Here is a 20741-nt window from a genome sequence, read left to right as displayed (position 1 = left end):
TAGGCACAAAAGATGCATCAGGAGGTATCTCAAGTGTCTGCCGAGACTTCCAAGGGTGTTATAACTTTGCTATAACAAACATTCCCATGCCAACTAATGTGAAAACCAGAAGATTTTAAAGATCCAACAGTCTATCATCCTCTGCTATATGCCCTGTAAATGAGAACAGGCAGAGCATGGGTGGCATCATTAAACTAGGCGGTAAGATCAGCCATTCACAGTTTGACTCAGTACACCAGAAAGAACCTTTCCTGTGGAGAAGGATGAAGACTGAATTTTCTCAGTGCCTAAAATTGGGAAAGATTTGTTTTTCTAGAGGAGAATATGACACCACAGAAGCCTTACCCTTCAAGCATAATGGGTACAAGCATAAACACAAGGTAGTTGCGCACAAGGGACTTTTAAGCAGTTAAGGAGGCTGCAGGATACGACGTTAACTATAAATGACTTAGAGGGAAGGGCTAGAGGCTCTAGAGGAGAAATCAAACCTTCAAACACACAGATGTTACCACAGAGTAGTAGATCAGGAACAACAAGAAGGTTGATTAGTAAGATGGATGGATTGGAAATAAGGCTCAGCTACAGCAGATGAGAAGTTGTGACCCCAGAAGACAACAAGACTAATGATCTACTACAGGGATTTTTTTTTCACAGTGACCAACTGATTCATTGCTCATGCAAAGTTTGAGGAAGACCATTTCCCTAGTAATTAGATAACGAAAGGAAAAAATATCTCTGCAGCTGTGACAGGACTACCGAGTTATCTGTGAATCCCTCTCATTCTTAAATGAAGGGCTGTATTCACTTCATTGATTTTGAGAGAAGGAAGGAGATGGCAAAGACATGAGACTTGAATTTGTTCCAGCATCTGCTAAAAGCTTCTGTCTTCACTGCTGTTTCAGAGTGACTGTTCAGTATTTGCTGAGGCTGTACGACATCTTTCACTCTAGTAGTACAGACTCTGCTATCCAAAGGTAATAGAAAGACATTTTTTTCAAACCAGTAAAAACTAAATCTTTTGTGGAAACTTTCTGTCTATGCCTGGCTTACCCAGGAGGCCTGAGGAGTAAAGGGGAGTTTAAGTGGGATTTATTTATTTATTTATTTGTCAATTGTTGTTACATACATTAAGAAGCTTCTCTACATAGGTAGACAGCTTCAGTCCATATACACAGTTTTAAGTAGTTGAACTGAAGTAATTCTTTGCTAACAGATGAAGGAGGCACAACTAAGTCAGCAATGAAATTGAAAAGTTAATTGATGTAGTGAAGATGGCAGTGATCCTATTTGTTTGGCTGCAATTAATGTTTTGCTTGATATTTTTAAAGTTTACTATTTCTTTAATTCTAGATTTAATATATTATGGTACTAATGAAGCACTTAGACATTACTAACAGTGATATTTCACTAAGCAACCAGCCAAGTCTTTGTTCTGTAATTTAGCAGAACAAAGTAAGCCTGAACTTGACCCTCCAGCCATTTTAAGCAAACAACATCTGTGTGAAGCTATTAGGTTTCCAATACATTGACTCACTGCAATGTCTTTAAGAGCAAATCTTGTAAAATATGTTGTGGACTCTTCAGCATCATCACTGCAGTTGGTATGATGTGTCAAGCATATATTGATCTTATATAGATCACATTTAGCTGGTTTTAGTATCTCAGAAATGCTTTTTCTGAAGAGTGGGAATGAAGTGCAGGAAAAAAATGTGAGTTGTCTTTTTCAAGCACACTCAGAGTTGATGAGCTTTTAACTACCACCCCTCAATTAGCCCCTCAAAGAAACCTCCTAAGCAGGTCTGCAGGAGAAGGGGAGGTGACAGCAAAGGGTGTGAGCACCACCGAGGAGGAGCAGTGCCTGGAAGGATGCAGATTGGCTCCAGTGCATGGCACTGCCCCAGAACTGGCATGAAGAGAGGCTTCCTTGGCTGCTGGAGGACTGAGAGGCTCTGTGCTTGGCCTCCTTGTTTCCTCCCTGCACTCTCTTCCTCTGCCTCGATCTGTGTGCCCTCGCTCCTTCCTGCAGGCAGGTGGCTTGCCCACCATCCAGCCACCTCGCAGCTCCTTCCCAGGCTTCCAGCCATAAATCCCCCTCCGCCTCCCCACACCACAGCAGCAGCAGCTCCCCAGCTCTCTCCCCACACTCCTGACTTCACCAGTTGTCTTCCAGCCCTGTGATGGGATGGTGCCCCAGCTGAACACCACAGGTCACCCCAAGGCTGGTCTCACCCCATGGGTCCCCCTCACCTCCTCCCCAGGGAGGCTTAGGCAGATCCTGGGCCTGGCAGAGGGTACAGCAACCGTGTAATTCTCACAGGGCTGATGAGTCGTTATATGAGGAGCAGCTTGCAATGGCCATGTCATCACAGATGCCCAAGCACACACAGGGGATGGCATCTCCCAAATCACTCATATCCTGCTGTTTCACACACACATATGCCTTCTCGATGATAAACCATCTCTCTGGTCTTCTCTTATTGCTCCATGTAATGTGTCTTGTCCCACTTTTCTTTCTGGGCTCATCTCCCATGTCCCAGAACAATGTCCTGACCTGTTCCTTGCAGACCGCCCCCCAAAACAACCTCTCCCAGTTCTCCCAGGCAACCTTGCCCTAGCTAAGTTCTGCCTGTTTGTCTTGGCTGCTAAGGCAGGCCCAATCTCCAAAGCTGCCCATGTAACATGTACCCTGGAGCTTTCCCACCACCACCCCAGACCCTACAGCTTCCTCTGGGGCAGCCACTGTTGCCAGTGAACATCAGGGACATGGGAGGGAAGGGATGGCCTTGTGCTTGGGTGCTGGGCTCAACTTGGGAAAACACTGTTTGTTGGCTTGGCCACAAACTTCATGTAATTTTAGGCAAAGCACTTCACCCCTCACATCCTCATCTGCAGTGGGGCCACCAAAGAACAATGCCAGATACATCTTGCAGATAATAAACTCTTGAGGTGGAAATCGGGTCTCCCCTATTTCTCTAAGGCTGAAGCAAACTTACAATGCTGTATCAGTGCTGAATAACATCACCCTCCAGGGAGCAGTTACTGCAAGTTCAAGTGCCTGTATCAGAGAAGAATGTGACTGCTTCTTTTCTTTCCCCACAGACTCATGAAACCATATAGGGGTATTTTTATAGCTGCTTATGCCTGCTTTATTAGGGCACCAGTTGTAACTGGTGAAATAAAGTAAAACCAAACTGATGAGGAAAGTGGTTGTGGGTACTGTGATTTAAGCTATTCATTCATCTCAGGCCTGCTGAGAAAGTCTGCTTATTCCATTATCATCAATCCAGTCACATATAAAGCTACTGAAATGCCATACAAATAATAGTCTTCCAAGATGTTGTGTAGAACAATTCAGATGGGAAGAACTATTAATATTAAATAGTTCTCTTTTCAACTTTGGATCCGTGGACACCAAGGGGATCAGGCTTGCTTTCCTTTGGAACATAGAATTATCTAGGAATTACATGTAATTTCTAGACCTTCTCAACAAATTACTCTGAAGCTTTACAGCAACAAGTTAGAAGTGTAGAGCCTTGCCTTTGCTCTACTGCACACCAGAGTATTGCCTTTTTTGTCTCTGTAACTGAAGGGATGCACAGCCCAGAATGGTAGTACAGATACACAAACAACCATGAATCAGATCATCAAAGAGGATTCTGAGGAAGGGAAATGGGTGTCCCTGAGCAACATCCAGGGAGGGGTGTTGACTCATACAAGTAGTGGTTGAAGGTGAAGTGACTGGGGCACTGAATTCCTGGGTGGGCTCTGAAAAATTAGACCTGCCTGAAGCTGAGCAGTCAGAAACACTGTAACACTTGAAAATCTTGGCCCGGGCATGGCCTTTTGTTAAACCTAGCAGGATCACTTCATATTGGCATCCAGAGCTGCTGTGAAACCACCATGAGCAGAAGAGGGTGGCAGTGGAGCCTGTGTGTTAACGTTGTATTTCCTTGTTTTGCCTGTCTTGTGTCACAAATGTAAAGATGATGTCTAAAGCTTTTGTGAAAACTGTCTTCTCAGCATACTGGCAATGAAGTTACAGCTTAAAAAGACTGACAGGAGAATCGATCTCTTAATTTGCCCTCCAAGTCCTGAATTTTTGCTACCATAGATAGCAGGCACCAGCGGACAAACTCAAATGCTAGTGCTCTAAGTAGAAATGAAGCATTTTTCTGAAATATCTACTGTCTTAACTGTTCCATTTAAGTGTTAAGTGCTTGCATCAGGGGCTGCGGGGGAAGTGCTGAATTTGGGTGTTGGCATGCCTGTACTATGTGCTAAGCACAGAGCAAATTTGTGGCACAGAAGGCCTGCACTTCAAATATAAAATATGGAGCAGCAGATGGATATAATAAAACAGGAACCATACAGAAACAATGACACGATTATGAACAGCATAATAAGCAACGGTCATAGCACACCAGGGCCATAAGCAGACTTCCTATTTTGGATTCCTAAATTGGGCATCTCAATACCTAAATAGAATTCATCTGGCCCATCAAGGCAATCCAGAGCATCTCTCCTAGTTACTCCAACGCCTTATACAGGCAGTGGGAGGGACAGCTGTGGGTTTGCTCTCCAGCAACTCCCTTGAGCCCATCCGGCAACACTCGAGTCTGGTGCCAAGGAGGAAACTGCAGGTGCCAACTTGGGCTTTCTCCCTGCCTCGCTGAGGGCTGAGGCACTGGGTGCCACTGGGATGCGCCGTCCCGAGGCCATGTTTTCAGAAGAGCACTGGTGTGTGAGGTGGGGGGAGGCGAGCAGCCAGAGGCTGAGCCCAGGAGCTTGTCTCAGCCCTGCGCTGCCTGCTCTGCTCTTGGCGGTGCTGCGGCTCACAGCAGCCCACGGTGCAGTGGGACCACAGAGCTGCAGGGAGATGGAGTGGGAAGGTCTGGCTGCAGTAAACCAATTGGACTGATCTTCTAGGACTAGAAAGTTACGGTCTGTGCTCATAGGAGTGAGTGGTTTGCATCTTTTGTATTACAAAATGCACAAGCAGGCCCAAAGCACAGGCTTTTACCTGCCACAGGATGGTCCCCTCTCACTAAGTGCCAGAAGGATGCTCACTCTCCTGTGGGTCTTGGGTGTACAGCATCCTTTTCTGCACCAATGGTGCTAATGCCATGGGAGAGATGAAGCACATGTCTCTTCTCAGACATGTCCATCACCCAGTTATGCTCTTCTGAGAAAACCCTCAGGTCTAGCACTCACTTCCTCTGCTTTGTGATTGACTGCGGTAGCCAAGAGGCTGTTACACATGCAGTCTCCCTTTCTCCTTTGGCCCTTTCTTGAGCCTGTCAGTGTGCAGCACAGACTGAGCAGGCTCAGTGGCTTCGGGGCTCCCACAGACTTTAAGTTATTCTGCACCAGTTACAAAAGCTCTGGCAATGAAGTGCTCATGATGATACACTTCTGAGTGTGTGCAGTAGAGCGTGAGCATCTAGAGAAAGTAGCAGTAAAAGCAGCACTGTTAAGGTTGGACACCTCCATGGGCTGGCAGCCCCAACCAGTAGTATGTGGTACAAATTGCTGTGCTGAATTAAGGCTCCTAAATTTCTCTTAAATCAGCCTTAGGTTTGCTAACAGTCTAAATGTGGTCCCTTGCCAATAACAAATGAACTTGAAGAAGCCTGGAATTCCAGCTATTTTGTTTGAGATTCCCAGTGAATGTCTTGGAAAGTTTACAGCCCTGCCATGTTCTGCTAATCATTTAAACATTTAACTTGTCAGATGCTCAGAAGTTCACCATTTTCATGTTTCTTTCCTGAACATACTGGCCAAAATTTTTCCAATTTGATAGTTCAAAACAAGCACCTGTATTTGTATGTAGACACCTAAATCAATACCTTGCTCTCTCATACTCTGAGCCCCTCATCTCTGAAAATCAGCCACTCTAGATATCTACATAAGGTTTTAGGGACCTAACTTTTGGCAGTCAAATTCATGTTTGTGATACTTCCACATGGTTTTAATAAGAATCTAAACATAAACCAGACCAAAGAAAAAGAGAAGGGGGTAGAAAAAGAAAAACAATACTCTGTAGGATATCTATGTGTTGACATAACATATGGAATAATCACTGCCTATTGCATCTGTGTATGCAGATTTTTCTTTCAAATGTGAATTACTGAATCAGTAGTTCAGCCTGTCCTTGGAAGAGAACTACTGTATCTCACACGTACCAAAATGGCAGGCTCCACATGGAGATGTTTTGCAGTGGTGATTCAATTGCCCATCATGCCCCAGCAGAAAGTCTTCACTTGCTCCCATGTCCTTACTTCTATCCCTGGGCCTTCTCAAAAATTAAGTTTGGTGTCACCAATGAGTAAAGGTTTTCATATTTTCTGTTCTTATGCTATTGTCTTAGTGGTAACTATTCCTGGACAAGAGAATTAAAATTAGCATGTCCACACCTTCTAAAGCTTCCTTTCATGGCTCATTTTACAAAAAGGGTGAAGGAGCAGCAGCCCAAGGGCAAAGGTCAGTTCTGGGCATCATGCCCACTCTGCAAAGTGACAGCCTCAGGAGGGCTTCTGGGTGAAGAAAAAGTTAATGGTATGATGCCACATTTGACAACATCTAGGAGATACCCAATGTTGGTGGCAGCAGAAATGACTTGGTTTGGCTATTTCATTTCAGTGGGGTTTGTTTTTAAATTTACAAATACGATAGGCTTGTCAACTTACCTGCAAACTTGGGAAAAGCTAAATATCTGCCTGAAGGTCCCTTGAGAAGCTGTGCTTTACCCATGTGTTCAGAGAAAATAAACCCACAGTTTTTCTTTCATTAATGGGGGCACACAGCACAACAGTACATCAGCAGGGTCAACACAATGGAGTGGTAAAACACTATCTGAAAATTTCGAGACTGCTGCTCTGATTTCTCCATCCAGTAGACTAAAGTCCAAAAAAACCCCAAAGTTCTTCTGGGGACTACACTTCCTTCTTGCACCTCCTCTCTCTGCTCGGTTGGTTCTCTGGTGAACAGCACAGCTGGTCCATCCTCAGCTCCTCCAGGTGGAGAGCAGAGGCTGGTGATTCCAGTTAAAACACAGTATACCTCAAGCAGCACCTGAACTTTTATGACGATGCTGCTACTCAAGGCCAAAATAGCACACCTGATTGTGGTCCCCTCACCATTGTCCTTAGTCATAGTGTCAGATAAGGCTCCCAGTCTGGAGAACTAAAGGTGGTTACTGTTTTTCAGGCCTAGGCAGAGGTTTAGCTGCAGTGACCCTCCAGCCATGAAAAGTGGGAAGAGTTCTTCTTCAAAGACTGGAATAGCATGTGCCTATGCCCAAAACTTAAACTGAAATCCAAAATGATCACCATACTCCCACCAGGAGAATATGTAAGTGTGAAAATGGAGTGCTTTCACTATGTACCTTCTTCCTGCTCCAGAGAGCATCTACAGAGAAGCATGAGAGCTGTGGAGCTGCCACAGCCTTGTATGTACCTGTCTGCTGTGATCAAAACCTCCCAGGTAGGATGTGTGCAGCACCTTTGGACTTTGATCTGGCCCAGATATTGCAGCAGGAGCTAGAGAGGCCACAGAGCTCCTTGTTCAAGCCATAAACTGAGGCAAAGATTTCCCTTCCTGTGTACACACCAGCACACGCGTACTCCTCTCCCATGCAGTGTTAGGCAAGATGAATTTCACCTATACAGGGGCATCTGATGGAGTTTAGCACTTCCACGGCTTTGTGTGTGTGACTCAGCTCACTGGCTGTAGTCAGATGTTGTATAAAGCCTTCTTCATTCTTTACATTCAGTACTTCTCAGTTTGGTTTACACCCACTGAAAATCTTTTCCATGTTTTTCTTCCTTACAAGGAAAATAAACTCGTAAAGAGGGAGAAGTGAAGGGTTACATCTGGAGAGAGTTATGGCTGTGGCTCAAAGGAACAACTGGAATGTCTGTAATGCGGAAGTGTCTTCCATGCAACCATTTTTCTCCTCTTCTACAGATACATGCTGCTGCTGTTCACACAGCACAGCCCCAGTGCAGATTCCAGTGAGGGACTGCAATAGCATCCCTGCTAAGAGCACGGGTGGTGACTTACGTTGGTCCTACCCTCTCAGCCTGACACACATCGCCAGGAGCATCTCAGCATCAGAAACTTTACCTGTCTTGGAGCTAATTATAAGAAGCCACAGCCATAATAGTGGCAGCAAATTTTATAATTGGTTAATTCTGATACTTCCGGGTATGTATTTCTGACAAGCTGAGTGCTTGCAGACCCCAGGGAAGTCAGCGGGCATCGGGGTGTTTAGCAGAGAAAAGGACCCTTTGTGGAGATGATGACTTGGAGATCAACAGTACCGAGTCTGCCACAGCCTCACAGCTTCATTCATCTGCTACAGACATTATGTTGGAGGGTGACATCTTCCACCTCCAGGCTCAACTCTGAATTTAGAGGAGCATATAGGATGAAGAGACAAAAAAAGAAAATACTTTTCTTTCATGTATATTAGTGATGTGAAGGCTGGGGAAACATACATACAGAGGATCCAGCCTGCATCTCTTGCATGTCTAGGATATCTGTCTGAACACAGTTCTCAAGGGTTGGGATTATTTTTTTTCTGTTTCATGAAGGTGAATGATATGCAGTTCAAAACCACTCACTTCTCAAGCTGATGTAGTTTGCAATTAAATATTTTTTAAACAAAAGCTTGATTTCCGATCCTGAAATTCAAGTGTTTATCTGCATCTGTTTCTATTTCTAAATCCCCCTTTAAAAAGAAGAAACTTGTCCAGATACTTAACTGCTTAAAAACAACTCGATTTCTGAAAAGAAGGGTCAATGTTTGAAGCCCTTAATATTTATTTAAGCAAAAGTCACAAAGTTATTTTAAATTCATGTGGTATCTGTAAAACCATTATCTCTGAATTTTTTACACACAGTTTATAAGTATGTTAGTTTATAAACAAATTAATTTTGGAAAAATTAAATTCAGAGAAGATAAAAAAACAATCTATGAGACCATAACATCTACAGTGATAGGTTGGGTTTTTTTCCCATTCATAACGTCTGGAGTATTTTTAATGTACAATATCCTGCACACTGTTCTTGTTTTGCTTTTCCCACAAGCATGCCAGACTCAGAACAAGGTTCTGTGAAGAAATATTGAACTTGTTTTTAAAAATGCCATTCAATGGAGAACAGAAACTAACTTCCCTATTGTGGATCTTTTTTGTGGGGGATATTCTAGCTTCTATTTGCAGTCTTTTTCTTTCCTTTCTAAATTGCCTAACATAGAGCAAAACTATTCCAAAGTAGAAATATTGATTAAGAAAAGAATTTGCTATTCACGTCAGTGTTTAGTGTATTTTTGGAAATAATTGTGAGCAGAACAGTTACCAGTATTCTAAATGAGCAACATCTGCAGTGCATCTAGCAACTGGCTTTTCAAACATTCCCATGTGTCCTTGACTTGTTCCTGCACCACCTCCGGTAACTATTCCTCGTAGCTATATGTGTCACCAGAATGGATGTGGAGGAGCACTTGTGTTTAAAAATGGTGAAAAACACTGTGGAAAAGCTAGGACAGAAACATGGAGATCTCCTTGTTCACTCTTGTAACAAATCCACTGGTCCCATCGTGACAGCTATGAAAGCACTGGTCTGACAGTCCATCACCATGAAACTAAAGACTATCCGGTGCCTCAGATTTTGCCATTCTTCATGCTTGAGTACTTATCTGCATCTCCTGAACATCCGATTACGCAGGAATTAATTACACACTATGTTAAATTCATCTGACAGATATTCTGATTAGGTGATTTGCCAGCTGTTTAGCAGTCCTCACTGTTGAAAGTCCGTGTCTCATTCGCAGTCCAAATTTGTTTAACTTCAGCACACAATTGCTACATCTTCTCACACTTCTCCTTTGGATGGGGAGTTTGTTATCAATATATTATACCAATGTCAATATTTTATATATGTTGCTATTATAGTAATGGTTATATTTCCTATGGGATTATTGATAAAAACATTAACTAACATGGAAGCAAAACTGGAATCCTCCTAGAAATACACTTTCTCAGTGATGACACTCCTTTGCCAATGTTCTCCTGCTTCCAAATTACATTTTGAGATATACTGTTTACTTAGTTGGTAATCCACTCAATGTGGGACATGCTGATTCTGGTTGAAGCTACTTTGCAATCAAAGTAACCCACAATATCAAACGTTTTAAAGAAGTCTGCCTTCCATTAGTGCTGCAGCTCTTATCAAATAAATTTATAGTCTCATTTCTCAGATATAGGTAGACAAGAACAGATCTCAATGTATCTTGACTGGCAAAATAATCTGTTACCTCCACTGCACTATTAACACACTAATGAGCTCTTCAGCAGCAAGCTTAGAAGCCAGAGCCATTAGCCATGCAGAACACAGGGTTACTCAGGAAACTACGGGACTTACTCCAGACGGAAATGTTTCATGGCAACCTCCTTTTGAGGGACTAATTTAACCCTAAGAGTTAATGCAGGATCTTTTCTCGACCTACTGAGGTGACATCCAGCAAGAAAGGGACAAATCATTAATGTTTTACCCACACTAAGGAAATGTGTACCACTGCCAGCGATGGTTTTAGTCAGTCCCAATGACACAGACAACCCTGTTTCCTTCTGTGGTAGAAGACAGGTTCCTGTGCCCTAATCAGTCATCTCTGGGCCCTGGGTTTGTAGGTGTCTTCTCTGCTTTAAAGAAATGTGTTTAGATGGGAAATGCATTGTTCTGAAACCAATGCTGAGTGCGTTCTGAGGAGCATAATTCAGGGAAGTGGTGTGCTGTGCAGACAGCAGGAAAAGCACGTGAGTATCTGTGCCACAAAAAGTTTATTCTGGGCTTGTTAGTCAATTGTAGAACAGAATTCCTGTTTGGAGGCACTAATTTTAATGGTAATGCTCAGTTATAAAAGACTCAGGAGCACTGAAGCCCAAATTGCATCCCTTTGCCACCACAAAGTCAGAGCTGCTACCAAAACCTCCCTTCTTCTCTCCAGATGGAGGGTGATGGGGAGTGGGAATGAGGAAGGGGCTTGTGTCTTTGTGAATATCTTGGCTGGGGTGGGAGAGCAGCAGCTGTGAGCTCTTCAGCTCTTCTCAAAGTGTTCTACAGCTTTCTTAATGAACGAGGAAAGGGAAATTGGAAGCTGGAAGTTGAGGAGCATTCTATCTTACCGTATTTCTGGCTTCATGTTAGAAACACACAAAAGATAGCCGGAGATATGATGCCTCTGTATAACATTTCTGTTGTAAATGTGTTAAGAGTTATAACTATGCGTGCAGATATACTGAAACTTAAAATGGGTCCAATTGTACTTAAACAGTTTGGCCTTTACTCCTAAAATGGAAAGCAGACATGGAATTATTTGCCATGACAAGAATAAAATAAAATTTGCATGCAGCACAGGTTCAAGGGGAAAAGGAGAAGGACTTTATATATAACCATGCACTAAGGATCCTGATTTGGCAGGGCTTCCACTTGTTCTCCTTTGAGAAATGTTTCATATCAAGATAGCTATCCGGGATCTTTCTCATCTTTTCTGTTCCTTAGGGTTTTTTCCTTAAAGAAAATATTTTAAAATTCTAGATATAATCACAATTTTTACTCTTTACCTTTTCAGACTAAGAGGTGCCCTGGGTTCTGCGTTCCCCAATACAGGCTGCCAAGCAGCTGGAGGGAAAACTGCTTCTTTATAAATTGAAACTCTTGTTTCATCCCTTCTTTACTCCCTTGTCCAGTCATCCAGATTAATTCTGGATTGAGAACATAATTTAGAGCATTCATTGTTTTCCCTCAGGCCAGAGGACATTTGTTTTTGAAAGGAAAATCTTCACAAATAACACTTTGCTTAAATAAATGTGCTGAACTGGTGTGAGCCTTTTGCACCCAGGTGGCCCGCAAATGAGCAGCCTCATGGAAAGGGCCTCATCACTGGGGCATGAAGCCAGGACAGCAGTTGAGATGTTTTACCATTACATCGGTAATGATGGTTTTCTCAGGTGTGACACACAAACGCAGCCACTTGGCTGCCTGCGTATCTAAGGCAGTCCTACTAATTCCAGCTAATCCTACTAATACGCTGATACACACCACTCTGTGCGCGGGTGTGCCATGGCCATGTGCAGCAGAGGACACCTCGCAGCAAATGAGCTGGCCTCATAGTGCACAGGGGTGTATGGGCCACCCCACCGCTGAGAGCCCCCTGCCCTGGCAGCTGAAACACCAACCCGGCAGCGCTCACCGCCACTGGCAGCACAGCCCTGCCATGCTGCGAGAGCTGCTCCTTCCCCTTCACTCCCACTAACAAACATCACACAGATATAAATGACAAATGTGTTGAGGGGAATGAGATTAGATAAAGAATAAGGAAGAGGGAGGAAGCAAAAGAGAAATACACTCCTTCTGCTGACATGTCATCACAGGAACATCTGCATTATGTCTGGGTGTGCTAACGATCTCTCTGAAACGCCACTGCGAGACAATTAGGACTGATAAATCACAAGGGGTTTTTTTTTTGGTTTTAAGATCCCAGGTGCTATGGTGGAAAAAAGGGGACAAAAAGAAAAGAATGGACGCTTTATCTCACCTTAAATCTGCTAAGTGCTGACACAAAAAACATAACTTTAAAAAGATAGTAGAGTGCCATAAAACACAAAAAGGGCAGATTTTTTCCACTTTTGTCTGGATTCCAACTCATACTCAAGACGTTCTCCATGGCGCTCTCCTTTTTCTGTGTGGAAAAAAAAGAAAAAAAAAGGAGCCTAGTCTTCCTAGTCTTCAGGAGTTGTATATATATATGTTCTTGACTGATGAACTCTTTTATGCACACATGAGCTTGTTCATCCAATAAAAAGTCATTTTAAAAAATCAAACCATAAAGTATAGGATGATTTCACTGCAAAGGTTAGGGGAAAGTCAGAATTGTTTGCTAATGTTTATTCTTTCCCTCTCTAGGACACACTCGTTAAAAGACAGTATGTATCAGGGGCTTTTCCAGTTGTGTTTGTACACATTCTCTCCCACACCCCCACGCAGACGTAGGAAGCAGAGTACATACTGTTTATAAAGCTAAAGCTGGACAAACTATCTGCAACAGATACTCTGATTAGCCTGAGCCTCCACCCTTTTCACAAATTTTCCGATAGTTGATCCTGGCGTTTCCAATTAGCTTGCTACTGAGATTGCCCAAGAAAGGGACAGGCTGGAGGAGCTGGGTGTCAACTGTACCACTGCCCTGAGGGAGCTGTAGCAGCTCCACACCTTCAGAGACCGGGGAGGAACTGACTGAGAAGTTTACAAACACTGAGCAGCAAGTCAATGCACCACAAAGAAGTCACTAATATTAACAACATCTCCATTTTCTCAGGACTAGTAAACATTGTCTGGAGTCAGTATCTGGAGTTTGTTAGTACAGAACCTCCCTCTCCAAAGAGTTCAGAAAAAAACAAGTTCCAAATCATCAAGGTATGTTGTTTAAACCAAAACAGGGACAGGCTCCTGCGGGAAACTGCCACTACAGATCTGTTGGCCTTCAGTGGTCAACCACTCCCTGGATTTCCTTCATTAAAAGACACCTATGGTACTTGATTATGTGCTGATGATGTCAGTGTTAGCAGAACTAGAAAAAATTGCTGTGGAGGGTTTCAGTAACTACAGGTGTGATTATCATTAATAACACACAACCCTGCTGATGTCAACTGATGTCATACATATGCTTTCACTGTGCAAGACATCTTGGTGCTAGCATTGACCTTATACCACTAAAAGCATGGCTTTCTGAGTACATAGTCCTAGAAGTGCAGGGTTTACTTTGCGTACTTCTACACCTCAGTGAATTTCAGGCAGTCTGGGAGCTGCACTTTCCATTGGGCGATATGGGCTATTGAAAGCCTTTGACCCAATCTATGTGTAACAGCTGATCTCCCCACTAAATGGAGGGAGACCGTGTCCCATGAGGTGGAATCACCCGTTGCTCTGGCTGGTGCTAATGCAGATGAGTGAGAACAAACATTTGCTTTACTATTGATGAATCCACACATGTGCAGAGCTGGACATGAATTTTAATAAGAATGTGATTATTTCCCACTGTACTGAAGCACCTTGGCCTTTGCATGAAAAAAAAAGACAGAAAGAACTGAAGAAAAGGTATCATGATTTTCCTAGAACACAGAGATATTCTTTGAGCAGAGCAGACTTGAAAGAAATTACATGAGATGTTCAATGGAAAAGCTTCTGACATCTGGTTCTGCTCACACAAATCATTTGCTACCACAGTAACTCTTGGAGGCTGAAATGGCCTGACCATAGTGTGGGACAGAGATGAAGGAAGGGTCTTTGACTCCCAAAAGATACCATGGCCAGAGAAAGTTGCCTAAAGGTCCTTCTGGCCATCTATCACCCCTGAAGGGGGATTCTCAAATGAGGTATGAGCAAGGGGGTTGCCCAGGAGAGAAGGAAAATAGAGGGTGAAGTACAGCTCTGGAGAAGATGTTTTCCAGCAGTTATGCCTGTTACACCACCCTGCAGCTGCTTGTCTTTTTTAACAGCCAGAGTACAACTGCAAATTTTAAAAAAAAGAACAGTACAGGCAAGCAGGAAGAGAAGTAAGTGCTCAGGAAGGAAATAACTGGTAGATGGACTGTTAGAAAGTACCTTACCACCATCTCCGCAGTTGTGGTCATTCTTTAGCTGGAAAGGAGAACTCAAAGCAACTACCTTGCATCTGCCCAAAAACAAGGACTTAGATGAACACCAGACATGTGTTATAACCTGTAATTTTGTGACTGATGACTTGAGAATTATGTCCAATGCAGTGCTTCTTCCAGCTTGTGTGTCCTCAGAGAGAGAAGACTGCCAGTGAGGGCTGAGGATGAGGGGCACCTGACCAGGTTGGCTAGACCCAGCATCACTGATTCTCAGCTGGGTTCCCATATACATCTGTCAGTACACCAGAGAGGACTCAGTTACTTCTTCTGCAAGAATCAAATCCAAGATATTGGTACCCAGGGCAAAATCCTGTCCAATTCATCTAAATACAGACAACAGTTGGGACACCACTGGAAATATGGGTTTATAATCTTAGCACCCTTTGATCTGCATGGCATGCTTGTGACTGGGTGGCCATTCCCTTAGCAATTCTCTCCAACACTTCCATGGAGATGTCTGGGTGCAAAGACTGGTATTTTCTCATTCTTTTTCCCCACAGAGCTGGGACATCCAGAACAGCCCAGTTCAAATTTACATGGACTTGTGCAAAGCATTCAACACTGTCCCACACAACATCCTTCTCTCTAAATTGGAGAGACATAGATTTGACAGGTGGACCACTTGGCAGATAAGGAATTGTCTGGATGGTTGCACTCAGAAAGTTTTGGCCAACAGCTCAATGTCTGAGTGGAGACCAGTGATAAGTGGTGTCCCCCAGGGGTCTGTATTGGGACCAGTATTATTTAACATCTTTCCTGGGGACATGGACAGTGGGATTGAGTGCACCCGTAGCAAGTCTGCAGATGACACAAAGCTGTGTGGTGCAGTTGATACTCTAAAGGGATGTGCCATCCACAGGGACCCTGACAAGCTTGAGAGGTGGGCCCGTGCAAACATCATAAATTTCAACAAGTCCAAGTGCAAGGTCCTGCACATGAGTCAGGGCAATCCCAAGCACAAATACAGGCTGGCGATGAGTGGATTGAGAGCAGCCCTGCGGAGAAGGACTTGGGGGTATTAGTGGATGAAAAACTGAATATGAGCCAGCAATGTGCATTCACAGCCCAGAAAGCCAACTGTATCCTGGGCTGCATCAAGAGAAGTGTGGCCAGCAGGTCGAGGGAGGGGATTGTACCCCTCTACTCTGCTCTGGTGAGACCCCACCTGTAGTCCTGTGTCCAGCTCTGGGGCTCCCAACATAAGAAGGACATGGACCTGCTTGAGTAGGTCCAGAAGAGGCCACGAAGATAATCAGGGGCTGGAGCACCTCCCCTATGAAGGCAGGCTGAGATAGTTGGGGTTGTTCAGCCTGGAGAAGAGAAGGCTCTGGGGAGACCTTAGAGCAGCCTTCTAGTACTTAAAGGGGGCTACAGTAAAGATGGGTAGGGACTCTTTATCAGGGAGCATAGGGATAGGACGAGGGGTAATGGTTTTAAACTGAAAGAGGGTAGATTTAGTTTAGATATTAGAAGGAAATCCTTTACTGTGAGGGTGGTGAGACACTGGAACAGGTTGCCCAGAGAGGTTGTGGACCCCCCTCCCTGGAAGTGTTCAAGGCCAGGTTGGAGGGGGCTTTGAGCAACCTGGTCTAGTGGAAGGTGTCCCTGCCCATGGCAGGGGGGTTGGAACGAGATGATCTTTAAGGTCTCTTCCAACCCAAACCATTCTGTGAGTCTATGAAATGGCATGCAATGACATGGCCCGGTGCAAGACTACAGCAAACTACTGGAGCATGACCCACAAATATAAACTGGATGCACGCCAGCATGTGAACAGGGTGGTTTCTACGTGAAGTGACCAGAGAAGCACAGCCAAATATCCTGGTTATTCTCAGCAGAGTACAAAGCAGTTGGAAAAACACCAAAATAATCCACAACTCGAGATACCACCACACTTGGACTGTAAGAGGAGAAAAAGCTGCACTTCTACTCATTGCCAGTATTTTAAAGATATGATTTGATGGAACTCAGAGCTGCATTTTAGTAACTTTATTTAGTAACTCTAAAATTACAAAGAGGTTGCAGAAAAGCAGACTTTTTGTAGCTGGACAAGTCTGTTGAAGTTGGCCATTAACACGATATCCTAAACATCCACTACTGAGACCCGTCTGTCTTCATAAAGAGTCAAAGAGCCATGAGATAGAGAAGACCTGCAAGGTCATCTAGTCCATCTCCTTGACAGTGTTTGTTGTTTTGCTCCTCCCTGGTTTCCCATGTCTTAATTTAAACCTGTCCTTATTTCCTTCCTACTTATCAACCATATGAATCTCCTTTAAAATAACTGCCCTCCTCCTCAGTATCAGATCATATAATAGAGTACATATTTCATGCCTTTCTCTTGTAGAACCTGAAATTAATCTGTTTCCATTAAGAACTCAAATGCAGTTAATCACTATTGTCCCCATCTCTTCATTTTTCCTTCTTCTGTGCACTTTGCTTTTTGTCAGCTGTGGCCAATAGTCCCCCTCTCCCTCATCCACTCACCTGTGAAATTTCTCTTGCATGTAGTCACATAACTTTTTTTTAATCACCTCTTTAATGATTAGTGAATATCTGCATCTGATTTTGCTTTCATAAAAGGCAACACTGATGGACTTCATGGGCCAAGATAATAAGTCTGTTTTCACTTGTTCTTAGTCCAAATCCTGCTCTTCCTTGCTTGCAGGTTCCTTAGCTTGCTTCCTTCATAATTCCCTTCAGGCCAACAACATTTTCTCTTGCTCTTTCTGTCCTTGTTCCCACTGATGAACATTGAATCTCCTTGTAATGCTTCCATCATTATTTCTTGTGACACTTTTATTTTTACCCCACAGCCTGGGTTGTTGGCTGCTTGGCAAGGCTGTCCTGACATTTTCTAAAGGAAGTTTACCTCAGGATAACAACTGCTAGTTACAACTAGACTAACAACTAGTCACAATTAACTGCCCACTTACTAACAACTCTTTGTCTTCTTAATTATGCTCATTTAAAATGTTACTGAAAATTATCACAGTTTTTCAATAGATTTCATGATACTGTAGCACAAAAAATATGTATATAAAAATGCCATTTTCAGCTCCATTAGTACTGTAATGTGCAATTATCAGGTTATAACTGATTGCCAAGGTAACCTTGTGAGTACTCCAGTTCCTGAAGCAGAAGAAACCAAAGACGAGTCATTTTCTCACCTTTATAAGCTGGCTATTCAAACAGCCATGTAAAAACATGAATCTGAATTATCTCTACATGCAAAAGCCGAGGAGGAACCCTCAGTATTTTGCAGCACCTTTACTGCATTTTCAGTTTCCCAAGGACTTAAGAAAATTTGAAAATATTGAGGCCATTTATTTTGGCTTGGTCAAAATGTTTTTAATATACCGCTGTCTTAAGTTGATGAAGGCTGGGCAGGCTGTGTATAGCACTCAATGCATGTAAGATGGAGGGACTGTTCTCCTCTACCTCTGTTACAATATCTAAGATTATCTTTTTTGTCGAACTTCAGAGCAAAGATGCATTCCAGTATCCTTGCAGGTACTGAGGATTTTTAAGCTGCTGTCACTCTTAATACTGCCCCTTACTAGAATGCTTTTGAATGACTATGAAGCTGGCCATCATTGTAGAGTTAAGATTCCAATGAACTTCTGTCCCAGCTTGCTTGAAAAAACAGTCCATGAGATTTTTTCAGGATCAACACATCCTCCAGAGAACAGGCTTCCATCATTTTCTGTGTCAAAGAGCTTCCAAATCAAAAGCTGAAACAAAGTCCTTTGACTTTATCAAGACAAAATGTTCTGACTTCACTCAAATGAAATGTTCTGATAAGTCCACTTTGGTATTCCCAAAAATCAAATTTGGGGAATACTTGGTATACAGAGGAGTATGAATTTTGACTTTTCATTCCAACTGCAGTTGAAAGCAAATTCAGATGGCGCTTTTTTTTTTTTTTTCCCCAGAACAGAACTTCATCATTTCAACCAGCTCACAGCAGATTGCCAGTTACAGTGCAGATTTCCTGTCTGCTCTACAACCTTCTCTAGGATTTTGAGGCTAAAACTTTCTGCTCCCCTCCTAAGTAGATCAACTGATTAAAAGAGTATCTGATCCTTAGTAACCAAGGGCTATAGCTTAAAAAAACCCATCATTTCCCTCTGCCCTTTATTTTTGTTTGCCCAAGGGAGTGCAGAAAAAGCAAATATTATTTACAGACTTTTTTTTTGGTTTTCAGAGGCCACATGCACAAAGGTCCCCCCTCCTCTGAGTTGCAACCCCTTTCGCTATAGCTCTCTGTGATATCTCATATATCCTTCCTCTTGTTATTTGTTGCATATCTTCCAAAACAAACACAACTGTAGAACCACAGGATAGCTTCAGATTGCAAGGCTTAGGATCAAAAACTATATCGGCGTTAGGCTGGAGGCCACGGCTGCTGCACATGGGGATTTGAGTTCAACCTCTCTAAAAGGCTGCTATTTGTTCCATTCCTCTGTAAATACTAGAGCAATGTTCACAACAACGCCTTCATGCTTTTCAAGAAGCAGCAGCCTCTTGGCTTCATGTTTTGATGAACAGAGAATGCTCCTACAGCAATTTTTAGTGGGAAGGCTTTACCCCATAGACGCACTATGAAAGAACACTCTAGAGGATGTGGGATGGTTACTGGTATAGTCAGGAGGGCAAAATCCTGTTCTATTGGGTTTCGTTTGTGTTTCTCAGATGGGAGCATGGGGAACGGGAATTCCAGTTCAGATTGTTTCTGTGTAAATTAATATGTGGTTGTGCAAGACGGCATAACGATATGCTGCATTGCCCAAATGCCCAGCATGAAAGAAACAAATGGCTTCATATCATCACAGCGCTGTTGCTCTGTTCCTCAATAGCCTCTTCAAATCAACTTAAGTACCAGTTCCCCAGACTCTACAGGAGAAGGAAATTGCACGTGAACTCTAGCATATCAGCAGCAAGACAGTTCATTTTAGAAGCTTAGCTTCAGCTAGTAAACTCTGAAGCTTTGTTGTTTTAAAGATGAATCAGGAACATATGGAAATCAGTATCATTTGCACAAATGTGAAGCAGGACACATAGGGCAATCTATATGTTCTGTGTGATAGTGCATTTTTTTACCTTCCAGGAAAGTGGAGGGACTTAGGGCAGATGGGTGCAGGCAGACACGTGTTTGTTCTGCCTGCACTCCAAGCTGGCAGGAGAGGAGCCAGCTCCCATCTGGAAGCTGTACCATCGCATTAGCGTGGCACTGTGCCGAACCTACTGTACACAGCCTCTCAGCACTCGGTCCTGGTTACAGGCCTGTCATTCAACATACTGTTGTTCACTGTAAGGCCCCACGACTCCAGCCAAATGTGGGAAATGGATACAAATTCTTTGAGAGGCCATCAAATAAATGAGCATCATGCATCACGAGGTTAATTGTATGCCAATATTAGTTAGGAAAAGAAAAAAAGGTCTTAATATTTTTTAATAAAATTTCTTCTCTTCTAGGCTATTCTTTTGACTCACTTTTTCTTGACTTGCATCTCAAGGCTTAGTCCTACTTGCTCTCCAGTCACCTGTACAGTATTCCCATATAAAGAGAACAAATGTAACTTGGTGTTCTGATGTAAAACACAAGTAGAAAAGAAAACTTTCTGTGTCTGTAGGACATTTCAGATTTCTTTCAAGGGACGGCTCTCACCATTCCTTAATTTATACTATGACTGTTGTGGAAGAATGAAAAAATCAGAATTGAACCACAGAACTTGATATTTCAAAGTGTTTTCTCTGATTTAGTATGTCCTCACTTGACAGTGTAATTCAAGACAGTTCAATAATATGAATAAAGATATCTTATTTCACACAAAAGTAATCTCAGTTACAGAAAGGTTACACATCTCCCCTTCAGGTGACACTGTCTGCCACTAAGGTTAGCAGAGCCTCAGGTAGGATGTGCCAGTCAGTGCTTCCTTGGCACAGCTGAAAGTAAGGACTTGGCAGAACTGCCTAGAGATTAGAAATACCAAGCAACACATAGTCTCATTTCTACCTGCTCAT

This window comes from Strix uralensis, chromosome 1 (assembly GCF_047716275.1).
Source record: "Strix uralensis isolate ZFMK-TIS-50842 chromosome 1, bStrUra1, whole genome shotgun sequence".
Taxonomy (NCBI): domain Eukaryota; kingdom Metazoa; phylum Chordata; class Aves; order Strigiformes; family Strigidae; genus Strix; species Strix uralensis.
This window is presented reverse-complemented; position numbering follows the sequence as displayed.